A 6,092-nucleotide genomic window follows, 5' to 3' on the forward strand; every position below is an offset into this window, starting at 1 on the left:
TGTTGCCGGTGGTCCCCACAAGAAACTTGTAGGAAGGGGCATTCCCCCACCTTTGCTTCCCTTTCCCCCCTTCCTTGTCAAAGTTCCATCCTCTGAACACACCCCTTATCTTCCAATCTTTCCTCACCTCCCCTTCTGTCAGCTTTCCTCCCTACTTCCTTCTCTAGCAATCCTCTCTTACCCCCTTCTTCTCTCACCCCTTGTATGTCTCATCCATCTCTTACCCCAGCCCTTCTCAGACAATGTCTTCTTTCCCCCACCCCTCTCAGTCTGCCCCTCTTTCTCTCCCCTATTTCTCTCACCCCCCCAGCAATCTCCTCCTCTTCTCGTTCTCTCCCCATCCCTCAGACAATTTCCCATTCTTTCTCTCCCCCCCACAGACAGTCCCCATTCTTTCTCTGTCTCTCTCTCCCCTCCCAGAGAATCCCACCTCTTTCTGTTTCTCTCCCTTTGCAGCTGCGCAAGCCAGCAAACATCCCCATTTGAAAGCGGTCATCTCCCGCACCAATCTGCCAAGCTTGGGCATCAGGCAGCAGAGGGTAGATGGGCTCCCAGAGAGGTGCTGCTGCCACTGCCACACCTTTGGCCCCCTTGCCCTTCCTCCCCAGGGGCCGCCACCAGCTCCCTCCTCCCCGCAGGCCAGTGCCCAAACTTGCCGCTGGCGTGTACTCATTGTTGCTGGCAGTCCTGGAAGAGACTGGGACAGGTCTTGCAACAGCAGTCCCAGCAGCGCATGGGCAGTTATTGGCATGGCGGCTTCCCATGTGCCTCCAGCATCTTTTCCTGGTAATCCCGTTGGCAGCATGTACCGTTCTTGCCATGGCAGACCTAGCAGCGGCAGAGACAGTTATTGCTGTGGTGGCTTTCCTCACAGTCTCAGTAAGTCTGTTCTCTGCACATGCGCAGAGAGAGCAGTTTTAGTTTGGGGGGGATTTAAGTATCCCCTGTATACTTTTAAAAACATGTTAGTTTTTTCTGCACTCCTGGGGAGTGCCCCAACTGTGCAGAAAAGTCTCTTTACCCTCCATGTGCCCCTATCTGTGGAAATAACTATCCACACTTAGGGGACAGTTGGGAATTAGATATTTAGGCTGCAGTCACACGGAACATTAGCCACGCTAGAGAGACAGAAGATAGGTGGATTTTCCAGGCACGATCTCATTGCCACATCTGGGAAGCGTAGAGCTCCCGTGGTTCACCCGAGGCTTCCCGCCAAAGATGCAGGGTAAAAAACTAGTACCTCTGAGGTACTAGTTTCCGGTAACCACAGGGCAAGGGCGGGCATCTGATCGCGTTTCCGTTGGCATCCGGCGCCCGCCCATGTCCCCTCGCAAAAAGTTTTCCCCCCAAGTCTCCATGCATGCGCACAAGCACCCAACAGGGCATCGCATACTTTGGTGCACAGAAAAAAAACAAACCCGTTTGCCGCACCGTACCGCTTCTTTGCCACGCCGCAGGATTGTCCTGTGATCGGCACCTCCCCCCTACCCATGGGACCTCCACGAGACCTCCACAGAACCTCCACGGGACGTCTGATTGCGCAACCATGTGTTATTTTGCCCCGGGGCAAACAGCCACACCTCCCCCCCCCCCCGATATCCGGCCCGTGTGACCGGGGGGATAGATAAATAATTTGTAGGTCCACAGAATGTTAAATATAGTACGCAAATGATAATCAAGTCTATAAGAGCATTAAGTATAGAACTGTGATGCGCGCATTTTGCAACAAGAAGTTCTGCCCTAACTCCAAACTTGCTAATGAAATCATTGTAGCTGATTCCTGATATGACCATATGATTGCACACCAGATCCTCAACAAATTAAAAGTTAAGAGAATCATTTCCCAGTTGTCACCTCAGGAAATATCAGGTTATTGATATACCTCCTTCTTCTAAGCTGCATTAGTGGGGCTGCCAACATCCTGGAAAAAATAAAGCCCTGTACCTCTAATGCAGGTTTAATGTGTTAAAAGAGGCAGGTAAAGCCTTTTCTGCCATGGAAGTAAATAACATCACCTGGTACATATCATCCTATTAAGCCTTTATTAAAGGAGCAGGACATATTTTCTCCAGGATGTTGGCAACTGTAATACAAGTGATTATTTATTTCATTTAGTTCAAAATCAAATTGCTCCACTTGCAACATCCATTTTCTTTGTCAAGCATCCCATACGGTCACATTGATGATCTGTTCACAAGGCAAACAAGCAATCACTTGGGTGCCTTTACACCTACACAGTTGTGCCTGGTGGCTGGCTACCTACCTAGCTGTTGGTGTAAGCATGAATCTTCTTTAGAGTTGTCACAAATAGATCACATATTATTTAGAGGGCGTTTCTTTTAAACCTGTGCAACTGTCAAAATCCATCATGTTGCTGCATGCTCAGATCCTACTGGGTCAAACTAAAAGTTTCCAGGCAACAGTATGAGAAAACATCAAGTATTTGTGATCCAGTTTAGAAAGTCTGAGCATCAACCTGTTAGGCTATAGGAGCCAGCCAGCCATGTGAAATGGACAAAAGTGGAATATTAGAACCACACACTAGCGGGGTAAAGACCAATGTTCCCTCTAAGCTGTGGAGTCTTGTGAGCAAAAATTCTACTTTGTGAGCTACTGGCATTCAAGTTGTGAGCGAGCGATTTGGCTGCTGCATCAATTAGTTTGCCCTGAAGCCCTCCTCCCTGAGCTTAGACAAAAACGTGTGAGCTGGAGGCTAAAAAACTGCGAGCTGGCTCACACTAACTCAGCTTAGAGGGAACACTGGTAAAGACCACAAAGGAATTCCCTGCCTTTTGTAAGTTGGTATTTTCCTCTGCCAGGTAGTCTGTGTACATTGGGGAGAAGGGAAAGTACTGGCACAGGGAAGTAGCACAAGAGCACACATGCTCAAAAAAGTTAACTTTGTTGAATTGCTAGGATGCTGCTTGCAATTTGCGACTAAATTGCAATTTGAGCAGAGGAATGTCTGCATGTCACTAATTAGCACTGCTTGTCGTTCTTTTTATCTGTAAAAACATCTTCACTACTTTGCGTGCTAATATAGCAAGCCACCATCTTCTATATATATATTTTTGTACAAAAAGCCCAGCACGAACTCATTAGCATATTTGGCCACACCCCTGACAGCACAGCTCATTAGCATATTTGGCCACACCCCTGACAGCACAGCTCATTAGCATATTTGGCCACACCCCTGACAGCACAGCTCATTAGCATATTTGGCCACACCCCTGACAGCACAGCTCATTAGCATATTACGCCACACACCCATGCCTTCCCTTGGCTTGCCCGGGTGCCCCGCATCTGCGGGGAACCTGGGCAAGCTGGCCCTTGGACAGGCCAGGGAAGGCATTTAAATGCCTCCCCGATCCTTTCAGGGGCCCCCCGCCTCGGAGTCATGGGGGGGCGCTCTCCAGGCCTTCCCTCTGTAGCCACGCACGCGGAGGTTTTGGCTGTAGTGGGCATGGCCAACTCTGAAGCCAGCCGGAACTCTGTTCCTGTGCGTTCCTGCCCCCAAATAGCCCTGTATACAACTATGATCTGTAATTCCATTTCATTGTATCTGAAGACGTGTTCATGCACACAAAAGCTCACACCTTGGATAAAACTTTGTTGGTCTTAAAGGTGCCGCTGGACTCTAACTTCGTTCTGTTGCTTCAGACCAACACGGCTGCCCACTTTGATCTAGCACAGGAAGTTTCCCCCCAGGATTAATATTAAACATATGTAGTAACAACAGTATTGAAATATTTAAAATTGTGTCATAACTGCCCCCAAATTGTGCATCCTGTCAAATGCTGAGCAACATGTATGCACATGAAAAAATCTAACTATAATACCTGAAAGTAGCCAGAGGCAGAATTGGGAATTTGCTTCAGTTCCACAGCCTATACACCTAAAGCTGTAACTTCCTTGTCATCAGTAAAATCTACATTTGTAATGTACTAATCACAAATATGTACCTATATCAGGAGAACTTTGGGTATTTGGCATGAATTTAGAAAGTAGCAACCCATGCCCAATATCCTACAGTGCTGCTTCAAAGGGATGCTAGCTAGTCCACCCAAGTTTATGCTGGAATAAAATTTTAGTTTGTCTTTTATGGGCCTCAGAATTCCTGTTTGTTTTGCTGCCAGATGAAGAGGACAACACTGAGTTAAATGAACCTCTGATCTGACTCTGTATAAAGCACCTTCCTACTTCTGTCAAACCTGCTCATTGGTTTCAATGGGATTGGTTGGGTGTTTTAGTTTAAGGCTAGGGTCCCATGAACACTTACTTGAAACTTATCCTCAATTTAACATAGTTGGGCTTGCCTCAGAATGAGCATATGCAAGATTCAGATGTATGAGACACGCTGTTAGGCTGCAGTAGAAGAGCTAAATTCAAGTCCAGTAGCCCCTGGGAGACCGACAAGATTTTCAGGGTAGAAGCTTTGGAGAGTCAAAGCTCCCACTGTCAGATATTGAAATTAATAGCTGCTTCTATTGAATGGCTGCATAATGATGGCTTAATAATAGCTCCTGCACATGGTTGTGCATAGGGTGCTGTTTGTAGATTCCGAATTAGATCACGCAGCATGCAATACTACCGTATTTCTAGCTGAAATCTATCATCCCCTCTCCACTGTAAGATTTCGCCATCCAGTAAAACATATTTACATGCTGAAGGAAAATCCCCCATTTTCAAATATGCTTGCTTTCTTCTGTTGAAAGACTATTTTTACTACTCCAGTTCCCATAAAGATGAAAGTGACATTGCTTTCATTTTTTTCTGTGAAGATATTTAGATTCTAATTTTGTGGTTAGATTTTGATTGCATATTAAATCTTCACATTGGTAAGATGGTTGATGTAGGCCATCTAGTGCCAAACATGTAGCAGTGCAATTGAAGGGGGGTGGGTTAAACCTGCTGCTCATATAGGGATGGAAATTGTTTGGGTTCACTAACACAATGGTTTCCTGCCCTGGGATTGACACAAATGTCTGTGCGCAATGCACCCCAGGCAAAGGCAGCTCCTTGGACGAAGGGCAGGAGAAAAAAAATGCATGGATAGAAAGTCAGGCACATTTTACTACCCGTAGCTGGACTATTTCTAAATCCCTTTCAATCAGCTGTGTGACCCAATCTTGAATAAAGCATTCTGTGCCTGTGGAGATGCAGGAAGCTATTTCAGCTCTTCCAGCCCTCAGTATAAGTTCTCCAGATGAGTCTGAATCAACGAAGGCAGACACTGTGGCGGTAGAGGAACATGCAAGCCATTCTCTGCAGCAGTCCCATTAAACTCCTCACCTGGGTCTAGCTAGAGTTAGCTCAGACTAACTCATCCAGTGTTTATCAATGGTGCCTGTCCTGGCTAAGAAATTATGAATTTACAGTAGGTTCCCTGACAGCCAGCAGCATTCCAGTTTCAGCTTTGACTAGGGTTGAGAGGTATGTTCTGTCTTGTAGTAGCAGCAGCTCCTCTAAGTAGGTCTTAATTCCTAGTGAAGTTGCTTGTGTCTTAATATATATTTGGGCTACGACAAAGTCAGAAGCCTGAGTTTGTGAAACCCTGAGTTTATGAAATTATTCTCTACTTTGTATAGGTACTAGTAAAAGTTTTTAACAGAAAATTCTCCAGTCGTCCTAATGTTTGGGTTCTGATGGTATTATTATTTAGGCAAAAAATTCATATTACAGCACCTGGATCTCATTAGAGGAGCCGATATTAGAAGAGAGAAGATACTTTTTCTTTAAAAAAGTGCAAACTGAGCCTTAGCTTAGACCTCTGGGTACCGTGCTTGGAATACTCTGGAGGAACCTCCTCCCTTTCATTGTTAAAATTATCCAGAGGCAGCTGTGCTGAATGGTGGGAAACGGAATAAAGATGCATTATCAAAAGGAAGCACTACTGAATATATTGTTGAAACTTCCTTTATTAAAGGTTTTATAGTGAAATATGGAGAACAGTTCTGAAGCAAAAGCAGAGAATGACAAAAATAAATTAGCATGGTAAATAAATAACAATTCCACATCATCTTTTTTTTACATTCCATTTTAAGTTAGATTGTATCTCTTCATTTATCACTATTGCATTTGAAAATAAACAC

This window comes from Gekko japonicus, unplaced genomic scaffold, assembly GCF_001447785.1.
Source record: "Gekko japonicus isolate JY-2015 unplaced genomic scaffold, Gekko_japonicus_V1.1 scaffold130, whole genome shotgun sequence".
Lineage (NCBI taxonomy): Eukaryota > Metazoa > Chordata > Lepidosauria > Squamata > Gekkonidae > Gekko > Gekko japonicus.